Source organism: Tachyglossus aculeatus, chromosome 22 (genome assembly GCF_015852505.1).
Source record: "Tachyglossus aculeatus isolate mTacAcu1 chromosome 22, mTacAcu1.pri, whole genome shotgun sequence".
Taxonomy (NCBI): Eukaryota; Metazoa; Chordata; class Mammalia; order Monotremata; family Tachyglossidae; genus Tachyglossus; species Tachyglossus aculeatus.
In genome coordinates this window covers 22,702,927-22,720,925 of record NC_052087.1, presented here as the reverse complement: position 1 = coordinate 22,720,925, position 17,999 = coordinate 22,702,927, and the positions used below count along the sequence as shown (strand labels likewise).

General features: G+C 38.8%; 1 non-coding gene across 1 annotated transcript; it reads left to right on the top strand.

Annotated features, from left to right (window-relative positions):
- Positions 1–10,436: 10,436 nt before the first annotated feature.
- On the top strand, positions 10,437–10,574 carry LOC119944211. The gene has a single exon (XR_005455710.1). It is a non-coding gene; the product is annotated as a small nucleolar RNA SNORA7 (small nucleolar RNA).
- The last annotated feature ends 7,425 nt before the right edge of the window (positions 10,575–17,999 follow it).

The window sequence follows — 17,999 nt, the reverse complement described above, 5'->3', positions numbered from 1 at the left end:
TAGAATAATTATTGAATTACAGATATAATAGCACCCTTTCAAACACTTAGGTGCTCCTGACACACAAGCTCTCTGGCACAAAAATGGAGCCATTAGCTGTATTTTATATTAAGAGTGAAAGTGATGTGGATGATAATCAAAGTAAAATAAAATTGGGGAAACAGACATATTAACGTATAAGAGTTTTCTTATACATTTTACAAACTCAACAAAGAAAGTCATTTGAGCTATTTCATAGATCCCAAATTTGTATTTTTTTTTAAGTTGGCTGTCAGAGCTGGAGATGTAACGTTAATCAAGATTATTTCACTATATTTACAAGAAAATCTTACAGTAGGACTTATAAACTCATAAAAATTTGGGATGGAAAGAATTTATGAGTCCCTAACCTGTGCCCAAGCAAATCACAGTTCCTGACTGATCATGCATTATTAACTTTATCCGGCTTGTTTTTTAAATCATTCCAGCCTCATATTGGTTCTGCTTAATTTGAAGATGAGTTATTTCATTTCATTCACTGTTATTCAGAGAAAATTTTCAACTCTTGGAAAAACACCTTGTGTATGCACTAGGATTCGGTGCTTAGAACACCTTGAACATTTTGTATGGCATCTATTATCGCAAGTAATTGATCTGGCACTGGGACTGATTTGGAACTGACACCAAGAATTGAGGTCACATTCTAGGTTGTGAGCCCGTTATGGGCAGAAATTGTCTCTCTTTGTTGCTGAATTATACTTTCCAAGTGCTTAGTACAGTGCTCTGCACACAGTAAGCACTCAACAAATACAATTGAATGAATGAATGAAGGAAGGAAAGCATTTTCTGATATCAAGATAAACCTGTCAGTATTATCCTTTCTCTTTAAAGGGCCTTGGTAAAATCTTCCCAACTCTTGTGTTTATTATGAACATGCATCACTTAGAAAGGGTGAGTTTTTGTTGTATCCAAAGGAAGATATTTACAGATATCAATCTATTCAATTTGGTTAGTTACTCATTTTCTGGATGGAGGAGTCTGGTAAAGATGACCTCTTTTACCCTGGTGACAAGTCATTAAATTGGAATGTGGTGTGAACTTTGTCTTAAAATAATACAATTTATACAATTAGTAAACTTGTTCCCTTCCCACAACGAGCTTACAGCCTAGAGGATTTATTCTGCCCATCTCTCTCATCTCCTTGAGAGTAGAAACTGGATCTTTCACTTGTTCTATATTGTCCTCACTCAAGAACCCAGTACAGTGCTTTGAACAGGCAATCAAGAAATACCATTGAATAAATACACACCATTCATCCAACTAGGGAAGATCTCATCCAACCTTCTCTGCCATTTCCACTTACTTTCAGAAGGGGAAAAAATGCATCATTACCCTTTAATGCTATATCCAGGAGAGGTAGGAGTTGTAGAGGTACATATTTTGGTCATGTACTGCCAATCAATATAGACATAGTGTGCACATATTGTAGATATTCCTTATTTTTTTCTAGAGATTGTAACTTCATACTCAATGTAAATATATCTAGGAAGATATATTTAGCTATTATATTTAGTTATATATATATATAGCTATTAACTACAGCTCCTCTTTGTTGTTTATGTTCTGTTGACATTATTTGGTTCATAAAGTGGTTCATAAAGCCCAGGCTTGGGAGTCAGACGACAGAGGACATGGGTTCTAATCCCGGCACCCCACTTGTCTGCAGTGTGACCTTAAGCAAGTCCCTTAACTTCTCTGTGCCTCAGTTAACCTCATCTGTAAAATGGGGATCAAGACTGTGGAGCAATCTGACTACCTTGTATCTATCCCAGTGCTTAGAACAGTGCTAACCCGTTGTTGGGTAGGGACCATCTCTATATGTTGCCAACTTGTACTTCCCAAGCGCTTAGTACAGTGCTCTGCACACAGTAAGTGCTCAATAAATACGATTGAATGAATGAATGAATGCTAGGCACATAGTAAGTGCTTAAAAATATCATTATTATTATTGTTATTGAAACTAATTTTTAAAATTAGGGAATTCATAAACTCCCAGTCATTTTTACACTGGTTTTCCTCAAACTCTCTTTCACTTCACTCTGGAGAATACTGTTTTATAAAAAATGCTTGATGTCCAGAAACATTATCAGCCTCCTTCATAAACCTTATGAAGCCTGTTTTTCCTTTGAAAAAGTTAAGGTCTACTTTACAAAGAGAAAAGGGAATTTAATCTACAAAAGGTTCAAATATAGTTGTAAATGTACAAACAATAAAGCTAAAGTGTTTTCTAACATGACAAAACTGTTCTCCTACATCTAACTTATACAGAAAAAAGGAATACTATATTTTATCTGTTTCAGATATCTTGCTATTTAATTTCATTTTGTGTCTTTGTTCTGATATACATTATTTATTTCTGATTTTTCTTTCTCATTTACAGGATGTTTTTCTGCCTTTACAATCTGTCAGTAATACAAAAAGCCTTTTTCATTGTTCCTGTAGGTGTACTAAATATAAATATAGAAGAAAACAACCCATATCAACAGAAACCAAAAGGGTATGCTCCATGCAGCTTTCTTGCCTCTTTTCTAAATATTTCTAGTTGAATGCTTATCTAAACAACAGAAATCTTTACCCACCCCCAGGTTTAAAGGATATCATGGAGGATACAGATTTGAAATGAGGATTTCACACACAAATAGAACACTAAGGTTGCGCTCACACATCACTAGCAAAAAGTTATTTTCCTGAACTACCAAATGGGGCATGCAATTGTGCCAAGTAATATTTTCTTGGTCAAGGCTTTTTATAGTACTTAGGTATGTGACAGAAAAATCTCATGTAGCAAAAAAAGGGTCAAATTTAACATTTTGTGGGTGGGTGCCAATTTTATGGGGGTTGAGGTTTTGGAGAGCTAACAAGTAGGAAAACTACTATTTTGTGTCTTTTCGGCCCTGATAAGCAGTTCTGTCATAAACAAGTCTGTGAATCCAGCTCAGAAAACTGTGGGGGCTATTACTCCCATCATGTCTGTGAAGTGGACACCCATACTGATTACTATGACCTGAAATAATTTTCCCCAAAAGATTTGTTGATAATACTACTAATAACAATGTCATTTAATATTTTTATTAAAAATTGCACTAAACATCAAATATAAATAAGATATACCAGGTCTCACACGAGCTCACAATCGAAGAAGTAAGAAAATAGGTATCTTTACTCCATTTTACAGATGAGGAGGCTGAGATCTTGAAAGACTGAGAGCTTAAATGAATTGTCCGAGGCTGCAATAAGAACCCGTTGCATTTCCCAAATCCATGTATTCTCTACTAGGTGCAGAATATGTTTGAAAAATAAAGAATGATGTGATCCTTTCTTTACTGAATCAAGAGATTGATTCTCCTCCTTGATTGTTCCTCCTTGAGAAACAGAAAAAACTGAAGTTTGAATATCCTTGGCTGTATTATTTGTCTTTTTGTTTAAGAAAAAAATATTCAGGTGATTACTTTTAGGGGAAGCTGCATGGCCTAGTGGATAGATCCACTGGGGCTGGGAGTCAGAAAGGCCTGGGTTCTAATCCTGACTCTGACACTTGTCTGCTGTGTGAACCTGGGCAAGTCAGTTAATTTATCTGTGCCTCACTTACCTCATCTGTAAAATGGGGATTGAGTGTGAACTCTACTGTATCCAACCTGATTAGCTTGTATGTACTGCAGCACTTAGAACAGTGCTTGGCAGCAAGTAAGTGGTTAACAAATACCATTATTCTTATTAATATTATTTGTTGTCCTGTTTCAAGTTTCTCAAGTCGCTGTGCTCTGACTCTGCTCATTTCATATTGTCAAGAGAGTAAAGAGAGTTATCACTGACAGTACAGAGAAGAATTCACTGAAATTCTCCATACTTTGATAGCTTTCATTCAAGAGTATCTTTTCATAAGCACCCTCATAAAAATTAGTCATTATATATGACATTAATAGGCTAATTTTAATCTAATGCCCCATTATCACTAATAAAAATATCTACTAGATACATCTACTTAATAACCATAATAGTATTTTTAATGGGGGAAATCTGAGTTGTAAAAAGCATCTTTATAATACATGATTTTTTAGATGTTTGGTAGTTGTCTTGATTGAACATTTTTATTAATGGGACCTGTATAATACTAAAATATGAGCATTGAATAATAAAAGAAGTCACCATTTGTTTTAAGGTCACCAATGGAACTTTGAGAACTAGCCATTTGAACAGGAAAGGTTAGGGCATGAACCTTAACTCTTCTTTGGTTAAGGAAAAGGGGTCACTCAGTGGTCTCAACTACTAAACAACCTCAATCTCATAGTCTTAGTTCTATTTCTGTTTTATTGAATAGGACAAATTTGTGTTCTTCCTACCCAGAGCAATTTAATGACATTCCAGGATTCTTGGTACTTAAATAGCATTTCTTCAGAAAAGCCTGAATTGTAAAGAACTGGGAAACTTCAAATTGCAGATTGCCTCTCCTGCCACTCAATTCTGCAATCTGAATCATTCTTGAACTTTGCCATTCCCAAATCTTACACCAAGATAACACCAAGGTTGTATTATTAGGGAGAATTATCTGGAAGAGAAAAGACTGTTGAAGACAAAGATTTCTTACTGAAGAAAAAGTTCAAAGATTTAGTCTAGTCAGGAGACCTGAGTTCTAATGTCAATTAGAACTCACTAGGGCCAGAGATCATACCGGTCAATCCTTCCATTGCCTATTGGTAAAAGGCAGCCCTGAGCCTACTGTAAAATGTGTGTGTGTGTGTGTCTGTGTGTCTGTGTGTGTGTGTGCGTGTGTGTATGAGCGAGCATATAGGTGGGGAGGAGGGTGGGGAAAGGAGGGGGTTGTTTCACCATAAGCTGCCAACAGCCTATGAGAAGCAGCATGACCAATTTGAAACCGCCTTGGAAAAGTTGACCTTGGAAAAGTTACTTTACTTCTCTCTGTGCCTCAGTTACCGCATCTGTAAAATGGACATTGATACTGCAAGCCCTTTGTGGGACATGGACTATTTCCAACCTGATTAGCTAGATTCTACCTCAGCATTTAATACAGTCCCAGGCATAAAGTAAGCACCTAACAAATACCATTAAAAGCAAACAAACAGCCCTCTATTCCCCAGGCAGTGAGGAGAAAAAGCATAAACAGAACAAAACCCAGTGTGAAATCTCTCTGAAGTTAGTTTTGTTCCTCTATCATTCTTCAGTACAGGGCATGGAGGGTGAGCCAGTGATAGGGCTGATGTTGTGAGTCAGAATGGCTTGGCACTAGTGCTAATATCCTTCAATCACTCAATTGTATTTGAATTCTTGTGGGCATGGAATTTATCTACTAACACAGCTGCATTGGATGCTCCCAAATGCTTAGTACATAGTAAGTGCCCAATAAGTGCAATTGATTGATTGACTAGAATTTCTGTGAACTGGCACCTTTGCAGTTGTAATAATATAGGCCTATTAGCTGTAGTAGATGAACTGTTTTATTCGAATGTGCGGGTGAGTGCTTTATACACTTAACATTACAAATTGACAAATTAACTATATATTCAAAAATCATGAATTTGTTTCCTTAAAAAGCATAAACTACTGTTCTGAACAGTAATGAGCCAAATGCTTTTGCCACAGATTGGTTAGCATGGAATGTGTTAGCATTCTGTACAACAAACTCTATGATGAAATAGAATATAAATGGGATGTAAAAATTACCTTTACTCATCACATTTGCTTCCTTATCAGGATAGTCATCACATAAGGAATTACTATAAAATGGAACTTTAATTTTGCACAAAGTTCATTAAGGGAACCTTTTCATTCATTCATTCTATTGTATTTATTGAGTGCTTACTTTGTGCACAGCACTGTATTAAGTGCTTGGGAGAATACAATATAACAATGAGCAGACACATTCCCTGCCCATAACCTTGTTTTTTACTTTCTTTTGTATGTTCTCCAGTTACCTAGTAGTCCGCATTCAGTGGCTATTTAGTAAATGTTATTGCTACTGATAAAAAGTATTACTCCAAGATGGGATAACTTCCTACACACGCCAATTTAGTATGAGCAACTTAGTATCTCAGTGTACAGTCAAGGAAATTGAAAGTTTTCACTTTAAAATGGAGTGAGAATGCCTTATCAAAAGGAGCAAATTTAGCTCCTCCAAGAATTTTCCAAAGTCATAGATGGGGCCTTTCTTCTAGTGAGCAACAGAAAGGTCACCCTACTCTGCCTCTTTCCTATTCCTTCCTCAAATTTCCTTGGCTTTGGGAGTTTCCTGGCTCCTTTTCCCATATTTTGTTTTCCTCCTCCATGGTCATCTACGTCTCTGTTTCCCTCTATTTTAGATATACTTTTGCAACTTTTTTTCCTACATTTTCAATGCATTGGATGTTGCTGTTGCCATAATCCTGGCCTCTTCTAGTACAGACCATTTCCCCACTCTGGGGCTTGTTGCCGATTTGTACTTCCCAAGTGCTTAGTACAGTGCTCTGCACATAGTAAGCACTCAATAAATACAATTGAATGAATGAAGAATATGGGGCAGGATGGGGAGAACTTCAGGCAGAGGAGGAGGAGAAGGAGGAACGGGGAGGCTAAAAATAATCTCCCTCAAGGTCCCTCCCTCTCTTCCCTTCCTCCTCTTTCTCTCCCTCCTTGTCCTCCCCTTGGTCCTCCTCCTCTTCTTCCTCCTCCTCCACCACAGTCACCTGCTCTTCCCCAGGCCTTCTGCAGTTAGTTTCTCCCATCACTTTACTGCCGAGAAGGGCAGAAACTGCTGGGCAAAGAAGATGCAAAGGTAGAAGCACTTGTCAATGTAGAGATAAAAAGCCCGCAAAATAGATATAGAATACAGAGAAACTTAGAGAAAGGGTGGGGGACAAATGTGGGGAGAGAGTTAAAGAATCATCAGGAACAGGGAGGGCTGGAAACTTGTCAGCCCTGCAGATGTTACAGGAAAAAAAAGAGGACTGCTCTCTGATGAAACCAGGGCTATCCTAGGAAGAACAGGTTGTAGCCATTTCCCTGGTAAGCCCACTAAAGCTTGAGACTTTATCCACTAGTACTTCCTGAAGAAACAATTTCCTCATGGCTGATGTGAAACGGAATAAGACCTATTGAGACTGAAGCTCTCATTCACACTTTTCCTTGGAAAGTGGTAACCAACTAGATAGGAAAGGAGAAAAGAGGTGGAGTTTTTGGGCTTTAAAAACAGGATAGTAATAGAGATGAAAAAATGCACGCATCCCTCTGGGGGAAAAAAAAAAACCCAGGCAATGCACGCTCTCTACTTGGATGAACTAGTCACTTTTCAGTTTGTGCTATTTTAATGGATTTTCTCTTTTCTCTCCTCAAGAGATTTACAATGCCATTTGCCAGTTTGTTTTTCCCATTATTTGGATAGCAACGTAATTTAAATAGGCAGAAGAATCTCAGATTATGTATCTGAGGGCAGATCATTATGCCACTGTATGATAGCCTATCATATATTTATTCTCACCAGATAGAACTTCAGGGTTGGCACAAGGCCAAGCTAAAGAAGACAAGACTTTTTTATGGTATTCGTTAAATGCTTACTGTGTGCTAGGCACTGTACTAAGCACTGGGGTAAATACAAGATAATCAGGTTGGACACAGTTCATGTCCCACGTGGGGCTCACAGTCTTCATCTCCATTTTACAGCTCAGGTAACTGAGGCACAGACAAATTAAATGACTTGCCCAAAGTCACAAAGAATAGTCAATTCTTTTTGCCAATATTCAGCTACTTAGCTTTTAACCTCTGGCAGAAAAATTCCGGAACTTAGCTATCGAATAGTCAAAACTGAAAAGTGCAGAATGCTTATACTTGTAAGATACCATTATAATTCAGATTTCGGGAGTCACTGGCAAATGGCAAGGGGACTATCAGAGCAAAAACACTGATGGTAATGATAAATATTTAGTACAGTGCTTTGCACAGAGTAAGCATTCAATAAAAACAATTGAATGAATGAATGAATGAAGAATAAACTAAGGGCTGTTCCATTAAATTGGAAGGCTTACTTGAGATCTGTTTGAGAAGGGACTGTGTCATACTGACATTGTACTTACCCAAGTGCTTAGCATAGTTCTCTGCATGTGGCAGGAACTGAATATTATTGATTAATCTTATAGACTTCAAGCTCTTTGCGGACAGGGACCATATTAAGTATTTGCACTCTTTACCCACCCCCTCAGCTCCACAGCACTTATGTACATATCCATAATTTACTTATATTAATGTCTGTCTTGCCTTCTTGACTGTATGCTCATTGTGGACAGGGAACATGTATACCAACTCTGTTATACTGTACTCTCCCAAGAGCTTAGTACAGTGGTCTGCATGCTATAAGTGCTTGATAAATATGATTGATCAATTGACTGATTAACTAACTCTACTGCATTCTCATTTCCTCACCCTAGTCACCCTCCCTTTGAAACTTGGCCCAGCTCCACAACACATATGCACGTAAGCCTGTACTTTGCCATTTCTCTTATCTGAAATTTATTTTAATACCTGTTTCCCCCACTAGACTGTAGGCTCCTTATGAGGTAGCATATCAATCAACTTTACTGTACTGCATTCTCACCAAAATGTAGTGCAGTATTCTGCACACAGTAAATACCATTAATAGATGAAGACATTCCAAGGCCTTTCCTGCTCCTTCCTTGAACTCCTCTGAAGAAATTCCTGGAATTTCAATCTCAAAAACCTACCCGACATCCTTGTTAATGGAATAATTCCTCTGATGATCCAGTGCACTTTTTATGCTTTTCACCTTTGAAATCTGTTTATCAGAATAACTGCCAATAGTGCATAGTATAAGCCAAGAATGTCAGTTTCTTCTGTTTATTTTTGCCTATCCATTTGGAAAGTAATTGTTCCCTAGAGAATTTGGTATGACCCATATAATATGTGCACAGCCATCTGACAGAAATTCAATGAGTTGGGATTCTGGTTTGTGACAATCTCAAAAAAATAAGGATAAAATTCTGCCTGCAAGAATGAATATATTTTGCAATACCCCCCAAAGTCACTATCCAGGATTTGTATTTGTTTCTCAAATAGAAGTTGCTTTGGAAACTATTTTACCTCTCTCTAGAACTAGTCAAAAGGCAACAATTTATTTATCATTTACTTTGTGAACCCCACATGGGACATGGACTGTGTCCAACCTGATTATCCTGCATTTACCTCAGCTCTTGGTACAGTGCCTAGCAGTGGTCATGTTACATTAAGTTGAACCATATAAGGAACTGCATGTAACTGAAGAAAATTGATATGATAATTCAGTTGGAGAAATTTATCTTCTGACTCTTGACATTTAACTTTCTGGTATTCTAAAACTAGGAAAGGAATTTGCTAAATTATTCCAGAAAAAAACAAATAAAACAATCTGCCCAATAAGTCCACATCAAATTTAATTTTAAACTAAATGGTAGATGCTGAAGTGAATTCATCATCAAAACAATGTTTTGATACTTTTTATGGAATCAAACTGTTCTGAGGTCTTCTGTATTCCCTCCAATCAATTCAAATAAATACAAGCTAATCAGGTTGGACACAGATTGTGTCCCACATGGATTCAAAGTCTTAATCCCCATTATACAGAGGAGGTAACTGAGGCATGGAGAAGTCAAGTGATTTGTCCAGGGTCACACAGCAAGCAATTGGCAGAACCAAGATTGGAACCCAGGTCCTTCTGACACCCAGGTCCTTGCTCTGTCCATTAGGTCATGCTGCTTTTGATGGCTTTCATTTTAACAAAATATCCAGTCATTTTCATGACAAAACCTTTTGAATGCATTTTTATCATCAATTTCAAAAAGATAATAGAGCATTCAATACAAGAATGTACTATTTTAGCTATTATGTATTATACTGAGACAAAATCATGTTTTTCCCATCCTTTTCCCACTTCAGTCCATACTCCATGCTAATGGCTCATCTTCTTGTAGTGATGCTCACAAAAATTCTTCACATTCCTCAAAACCTCAGGTGCTTACTCATCTCCCTCTGTCTCAAACAAGACTGGTTCCCTCCAAGTACTATCTACCCCTTAAAGACTCTTATTCTTAACTTTTTTTAAGCACTTAGTACATTGCGCTGCACACAGTAATTGCGCTGCATGAATACAACAGATTGATCTATTCATAGTTACTTTTTTCAATTTATTCTGAAAAAAATTATTTTATTTTATTAGGTCCTATTCCACATTGTTAAGTAAGGAGCACCTTGCTAAAATACCTAGCGTTAGAAGCTTTAATAATAACCCTCCTCACCAGGCATTCATAGGGAACAAGAGATAGGTCCTTCTGATTTCCAGGTCTGTGCTCTATCCGCTAGACCACACTGCTTCTTCATACCCTAGTGCTTAGGACAGTGTTTGACACATAGTAAGCTCTTATCCCCTCTCAGGGTTGCACCTGGAGAGTTTCCAGTGCTCTACCTGTCTCAACTATAGGAGGGAGAGTCAAGCAGAGGCCTACCCATTCCATTCCTAGCTTGGTCAGTGGCTAGTAAGTGGAAGGCAATCTGCTACAAGTCAAAACTCACCTGTGCTGAGCAGCAGTGGCAAGGGAGAGAGTTGAGGGTGGAGAATTAAGTTTACTGTGCGGAAGGAGGCAATGGTAAGCCACTTCTCTATTTTTACCAAGGAAACTCTAAGGATACACTACCAGAAAGATTGCAGATGGAGGTGGGGTGTTCTGGGAGAGATGTGTCCATGGCGTCTCTATGGGTTGGAGAAAACTTGACAGCATAAGATAAGACAAGAGAAGCTCTTAACAAATGCCTTAAAAATAAATATGATTAATTGAATAGGCCAAGGCCCACTTAGATATTGCACAGGTGGGAATGACAGAGGCCAAAAAAGTGACCAGAGGGAATCTGCCCATATGATCTACAGGGAGGAAAAGCATAAGGCCCAATGAGTAGCCCAATTAATAGAAACTTCAATCTGCTTATTTATATTCATATCTGTCTCCCCCTCTAGACTGTAAGTTCACTGTGGGCAGGGAATGTATCTGTTTATTGTTATATTGTATTCTCCCAAGTGCTTAGTACAGTGCTCTGCACACAGTAAGCACTCAATAAATGCAGTTGAATGAATCAAAATGGGAACTCAGCCTGAGTATTTTGAAGGACTTATATCTGCTCACAAGTAATATTTTCATATGTTTTTATGGTATTTGTTAAACATTTACTACGGGTTAATAAAGAATCTCATAAAGTAAATTGAAATAAAGATTTAAAAGCACAAACTAAGAGTTACATCAGAAAAATACTGAAATAGATCAGCACCCCCACTTCCTGGGTCTTCCTTGCATCAGTTTATTTAAGGGAAGGGAAATTATCACTCATGTGAAGTTAGAGATCAGTAGAGGCTCTTAAGGGATCAGCATTGGGTGAGCAAGGAGAGAGACAGATCAAGATATCAGTCAATCAAAGTTGTTAATTGAGTATTCACTGTAGGCAGAATAGTGTACTAAGTGCTTGGGAGAATACAACAGAGTTGGTATACACAATCCCTGCCTACAAGGAGTTTAGAGTCAAGCTGGGGAGACAGACTGAGTTATTCATCACACTTCCATCTTCAATTTTATATATCACACCCTCTTTCCTGTCCGTAGACCCCTTGACTCTCAAATCCATCAGATCACAGCTCTTCACGTCACCAAAGTCCTCTAACATACCAAAGTTGTCCAGGAACATTTCCCTGATTAATTTTTCCTCTCTTCTGATCTTACCACCCCATCACCACAGACCTTTTGCAGTCACTACTTCTCCTCATTTTTTGAACATTTCTTTCTCCTAATTGCAAAGGAGAGGACTTGGATCCCCTCAGGACTACCCCTGGTTACTGTGGTGCAAAAAGGTCATAAATCATCCCCTTTACTTCCTGTAGTTTTCTTCCTTCCTTTCCCCATAATTCCCTCATCTACCCACTACAGGATCTTTTGAATAACCTCTGGATGACCAAACTCCAATAAAAATATGGTGTTGTCAACACCTATCATATCGCAAAGCACTTGACCCAAAGCAGGAATAATTAATAAATAATATTATCAATCAGTAAAAAAAGAAAAGTGGGTAAAGGAAGCTTCAAGCTTCAATTTACTCTTATGCTGTAAGAAAAAGATATCCTATATAGGAAATTCTCCATGCAAATGGAATATTTGCTCCACAGTACTTTAAGGCAGTTAATTCTAACCCTGGTTGCTATGACTTGTCATGACTAATTCTCATTTTTGTCAAGCTAATTGACAGCTCATTTGGAATATTGAAAAACAGCAATAAATAAATACACATCTTGCAAGTGAGAGGACATGACCCCATTTAGTAGATTCTTTGGAAAATTTAATCACGCTCAGAATTAGTCTGGAAAACAACTTGATTATATTCTTTATCTATTTTTACTACTGTAAATAATTATGGAGATTTATTTTGATGGTATGTATTCCGTTAGTGATTTGGCTGTAATATCACTCTGTGCTTTAGAGCTTTTAAGTAAATTTATCCACACCGAGGAGCATAAGGCCCAGTGATTGCACCACTTCCCTACTCCCATTATAGTTCAAGCTCTATGAGTGTTTTTTAGAATTCTTCTTTGCCTCTTTGAATTTTCCCTTTGGCCCACTACAATCTGAAGTGTGGCCCCATCACTCCATTGAATTGTCAATTCCTAAGATTACCAATGACTTCTTCCTTATCAAATCTAATGATATATATATATATATATATATATATATATATATATATATATATATATATATATATATATAAAACTAATCCTTCATGACATTTTGGCTGCCTTAAACATCATAGACCTCATCCTGGAAACACTATGAACTCTTCATTTCAACTACTCAGGTCTCTCTTAGATTCCCCTTTCACCTTTGGGATACTCTTTCTCTGTTTCTGGCTTCTTTTCTACTCCTCACCCTAATTATGAGTGCTATCCAAAGTTCTAGTTTGGCTCCTCGGCATGGCTTAGTGGATAGAGCATGGGATTAAGAAGGTCTGGGTTCTAATTCCGGCTCTTCCACGTGTCTTCTGTGTGACTTCTCTGGGCCTCAGCTACCTGTCCAACCTGATTTGCTTGTATCTAGCCCAGTGTCTAGAACAGTGCTTGGAACATAGTAAGCATTTAACAAGTACTATTATCATTATTTAAAAAGAAGGAGAAGGATGTGCTCTTCCTTGGGCTCAGCTACCATCTTTAGACAGAAGAGTCCCAAATCTATCCCTCAGTCTTTCTATTTACAATTCTGCATTTCATTTTGTTGGCAAAACATTTCCATCTCTATATCCCAGAAACTGAACTGCACATTTTTCCTCTCAAATTTTCTCCATCACACTTTCAGCATCACAGTTAAACAGAATCATAATCCTCCCTGCTCCCAAAGCTGGGAACTTTAGCATTATCCTTGATTCCTAATCTCTTTCAACTCTTTTATACAGTCTGCGGCTAAATCCTGTTGCTATTTACTCCAAAATCTTTTCCATATCCTTCCCTTCCTCTCTGTCTGAAGGACTTCACCAGGCACTGGCTTGAGTTCTGTAATCGGCACTTCACTGCTAATCCTACTTCTAGTTTCTCCAATCTCCATACTACAATCTGCCAATCAGGTATTCTTCCCAAATGACCTGCACTTATTTGTCCAATCCTCAAAACCTCTGGTGGTTACCCAGTTGCCTGTCCATCAAACAGAAACACCTGGACAGAAGCTTCATGATTCTTCCTCTGCCCATCCGCCAAGCTAGCTCTCTTCCTCCCTTCTAGGCCCTGCTGAGAGCTCACCTCCTCCAGGAGGCCTTCCCAGACTGAGCCCCTTCCTTTCTCTCCCCCTCGTCCCTCTCTCCATCCCCCCATCTTACCTCCTTCCCTTCCCCACAGCACCTGTATATATGTATATATGTTTGTACATATTTATTACTCTATTTATTTTACTTGTACATATCTATCCTATTTATTTTATTTTGTTAGTATGTTTGGTTTTGTTCTCTGTCTCCCCCTTTTAGACTGTGAGCCCACTGTTGGGTAGGGACTGTCTCTATATGTTGCCAATTTGTACTTCCCAAGCACTTAGTACAGTGCTCTGCACATAGTAAGCGCTCAATAAATATGATTGATTGATTGATTGATTAATTCTTCATCAGCTCTCTCTTTCTTACCTATCCACTGCCTTCTTCTACTGCACTTCAGCTCACACTGCTTGTTCTTCCCAAGCCTTCCTTCTCACTGTGAGTCATTCATCACCCTCTCCCCTTCAGCTTTAGAGATCACACCCTTCCTCCTGTCTATAAAACCCTTGACCCTCAAATCCATTAGACCACAGTTCTTCACATTATCAAAGTCCTCTAATGTACCAAACTTCTCCTGGAACATTTCCCTGATTAATTTTTCTTCTCCTCTGATCTTATCCACCCCATCACCCCAGGACCTTTGCATTCACAACTTGCCCTCACTTTTTGAACACTTCTTTCCCCTCTTTGTAAATTACTTGGTCTGTCTTTCTCCTTAAACTGGAAGCTTTTTGCAGGCAGTCTTGTGGCCTAGTGGAAAGAGTATGGGCCTAGAAGCCAGAGGACCTGGATTCTAATCCAGCTCCACCACTTGCCTGCTGCGTGAGCTTGGAAAGTCACTTAAGTTCTCTGTGACTCAGTTTCTTCAACTGAAAAATGGGGGTTCAATACCCATTCCCCCTCCTACTTAGACTTTGAGCCATATGTGGGATAGGGATTCTGTCTATCCTGATTAAGTTGTATCTATTCAAACAGAACAGTGTTTGGCATATAGTAAGCACTTCACAAATACCATAAAAAATGGAGATCAGGACTTGTCCCTCTAGTACTCTAACACTTACTATGGTGCTATTAAATAGTAGGAGTGTAATGAAATCTATTAAATGATTAATAGTAAAATCATCATCTTTGAGAAGAAAGATCTTACATATCCTGCCACTACCCCTTTGCCCAAGTCATCCTTTGAGCCTGGAATTCTCTCCCACTTCATATCCAACAGTCCACCTTCAAATGTCTCCTAAAATGACATTTCCTCTTCTTAGACAGGCCATACTTGACCTAATTTCTCCTCTTCACTCACTCCTTGTACCAACTATATATTTGGCAATGTGCCCCTTAAGCACTTTGAGAGCCTAGCCAAATAGCCCCTCTGTACATACCCCTATGCTCTAATATTTTCCCATGTGTAATTTATTGTAATGTCTTTCTTTACCAGTAAGCTGAACACTCCTTGTAGGCAAAAATCACAGCTACCAAATTTATAATAATAATAATAATGGTATTCATTAAGCACTACTATGAGCCAAACACTGTTTTAAGTGATGAGGTAGATATAAGGTAATCAGCTTGCCCCAAGTGGGGCTCACCATCTTAATCCCCATTTTACAGATGAGGCATCTGAGGCACAGAGAAGTTAAGTGGCTTGCCCAAGGCCATAAAAATAGACAAGAGGTGGAGCAGGGATTAAAACCCACATCCCCCTGACTCCTGAGCCCGTGCTCTTTCCATTAAGCCATGTTATTGTACTGTACTTTCCCAAGCACTTAGTAGAGTGCTCTGTACACAGTAAGTGCTCAATGAATACCATCATTTTTTTTGATTGGCTGAAAGGTAGAAAAGCATCCCACCGTTCTTCACTACTGTCTAGCTCCTATTCATGGTGCTTTTCCACTTGTTTCTGAACAATATCAGTAGGTCCATACTCTCAGACACAGAGTGGAGATTTAAAACATGCTGTGGACAATGGACATTACCTTTGTGGTATGGTCAATATTAATAGGACCTCCAGTAGTACCACCCAAATAACACAGGTTGTCCTTGAAGGGAGTGTCATGTGTCAATGACACATGTGCATGAGCACCAGGGCATAGGAACCCCAAATCCCACACCCAACACCACTCTCCAGCCAGTTCTAAGTGGGTTCAAGGCTGGTGAGATACACCAGCGTTGTAAATATGAAGACACTACTGTTGGGCTGTGGGGAATAGGTAGACGAGATGAGGACCAGAATTACTTACAAATTCGGGCAAACCCTGAGTTTCCAGAATGCTTTCCAGTCTTATAACCTCAGTAAACTGGGTTCTAGGAGATTTCAAGCAGGTTAGCTCTTGGAAGCAAAACAAGAGAGAAAGTTATCCAAAAACAAAGTTTGGCTAGCATCCAGGCAAAGCAGCCAGAGAAGTGAGTTTAAGACCTTGTATATAATTAAAATCTAATAAAGCTGTTGTTTTGTTGTTAAATATATTTTGTAGCAATGACTCAATTGCTTATCAAATAAGATAAACAGAGGCCAAAACTGCTATGAACCACATCCCTAGGACAAGAGAAGACTGTTGGGTCCATATCCTTGCCACAGGCCCTACAAGGCCTCCCTGAAAAGTTAGCAGGCTTGAGGTAGTTAAGGTAACCCAGACTTCCCAAGGAATCAGGACCTTGAGCCTGTATATAGTGCCCAGATATTCTGAATTTCATAGTATGTTAACTGCATTTTTGAGATTTTATTGCCTGAAAAGTCTGAGTGAGGACTATTTAAGGATCCTGCTTTCAGGGTAAGTCTTCAGGGAAGAAAAGTAAAAGAGGAAGAAGACCCTGCACAATCTTTTCTTCTTCTTCTTCTTCCTCCACTTCTTACTCTTCTTAATCTTCTTCGTCTTCCTCCTCCTCTTTCTCTTCTTCTCCTCAGTAGCCCCAGCAGCTTTTGCTATGGCTGCTGCCACCCCAAATCCCAACAGTGCTCTCCTATAGAGTGCAGTCCATGAATGTTGCTCTGAAGTGCAAACTCCCATCTATATATAGCACCAGATGAGCTAGTTTCCAAGACTACGTTATCCTGAAGTAGAAACTCCCACAGCACCTGTTGAGTTAGTTTTGCTAGGATGTCTGAATATTTCTGGCTGAACTGTCCAATCTTGGACCATGCTACCACCATCTATTGGAAGTGACCATTGCTGGGAGTCCAGGATATATCACTCTGAGATATTATCCAGGTCATGTCCAGTATGGGCTGACCAGCACTAAGTTTAGCTACCGCAAAATGGAAAACAAAATATTGCATTACTAATAAAAGCAAAGCCTTTCTTCTATCTTTTAGCTTCCTGAGCTAGATAACAGATGTCCTGAGACCATATTGGGATCTTCTCATCTTTATTCATATTTAGTCTTATACAAAGACATACATCAGGTCAGAGATAATCACTCTCACATAATCACTACGGGTTCCTTTACTTTTCCCTGTACCCATTAGGGGAAGGATAGAACCTATCATATTTCTCAGATCCTTATTCAGAGCCTATGAAAACCAGAACTTTCAAGTGCTAAAAAGAGGCTCCACTGAGTTCAGTGCACTATACTATTTGGGAAATGAAAAAACAAAAACTGACACCTTCCCTTTCACTCTAAAGGTGTACACAAACATTAGTTCAAACAGATAATTAAAATAGATATTAGAATGTATCATTAAACACACACATACACATCCATACCACAACCTTGGTGTTATCCTTGACTCCTCTCTCTCATTTAACCCACACATTTGATCCATCGCCAAATCCTGTAGGTCCCACCTTCACAACATCACTAAAATCTTCCCTTTCCTCTCCATCCATACTGCTACCATGTTAATACAATCACTCATCCTATTCCTCCTAGATTACTGCGTCAGCCTCCTTGCTGACCTCCCAGCCTCCTGTCTTTCCCCATTCCAGTCCACACTTCGCTTTGCTATCTGGATCATTTTTCTGTAAAAACGTTCAGGACATGTCACCCCACTCCTCTAAAAACTCCAGTGGTTCGCCCACCCATCTCTGTATCAAATAAACACCCCTCTCCATTGGCTTTCAAGCACTCTATCACCTTGCCCCCTCCTACCACACCTGGCTTCTCTCCTTCTACAATTCAGCCCATACACTTTGCTCCTCTAGTGCTAACCCTCTCACTGTGCTTCA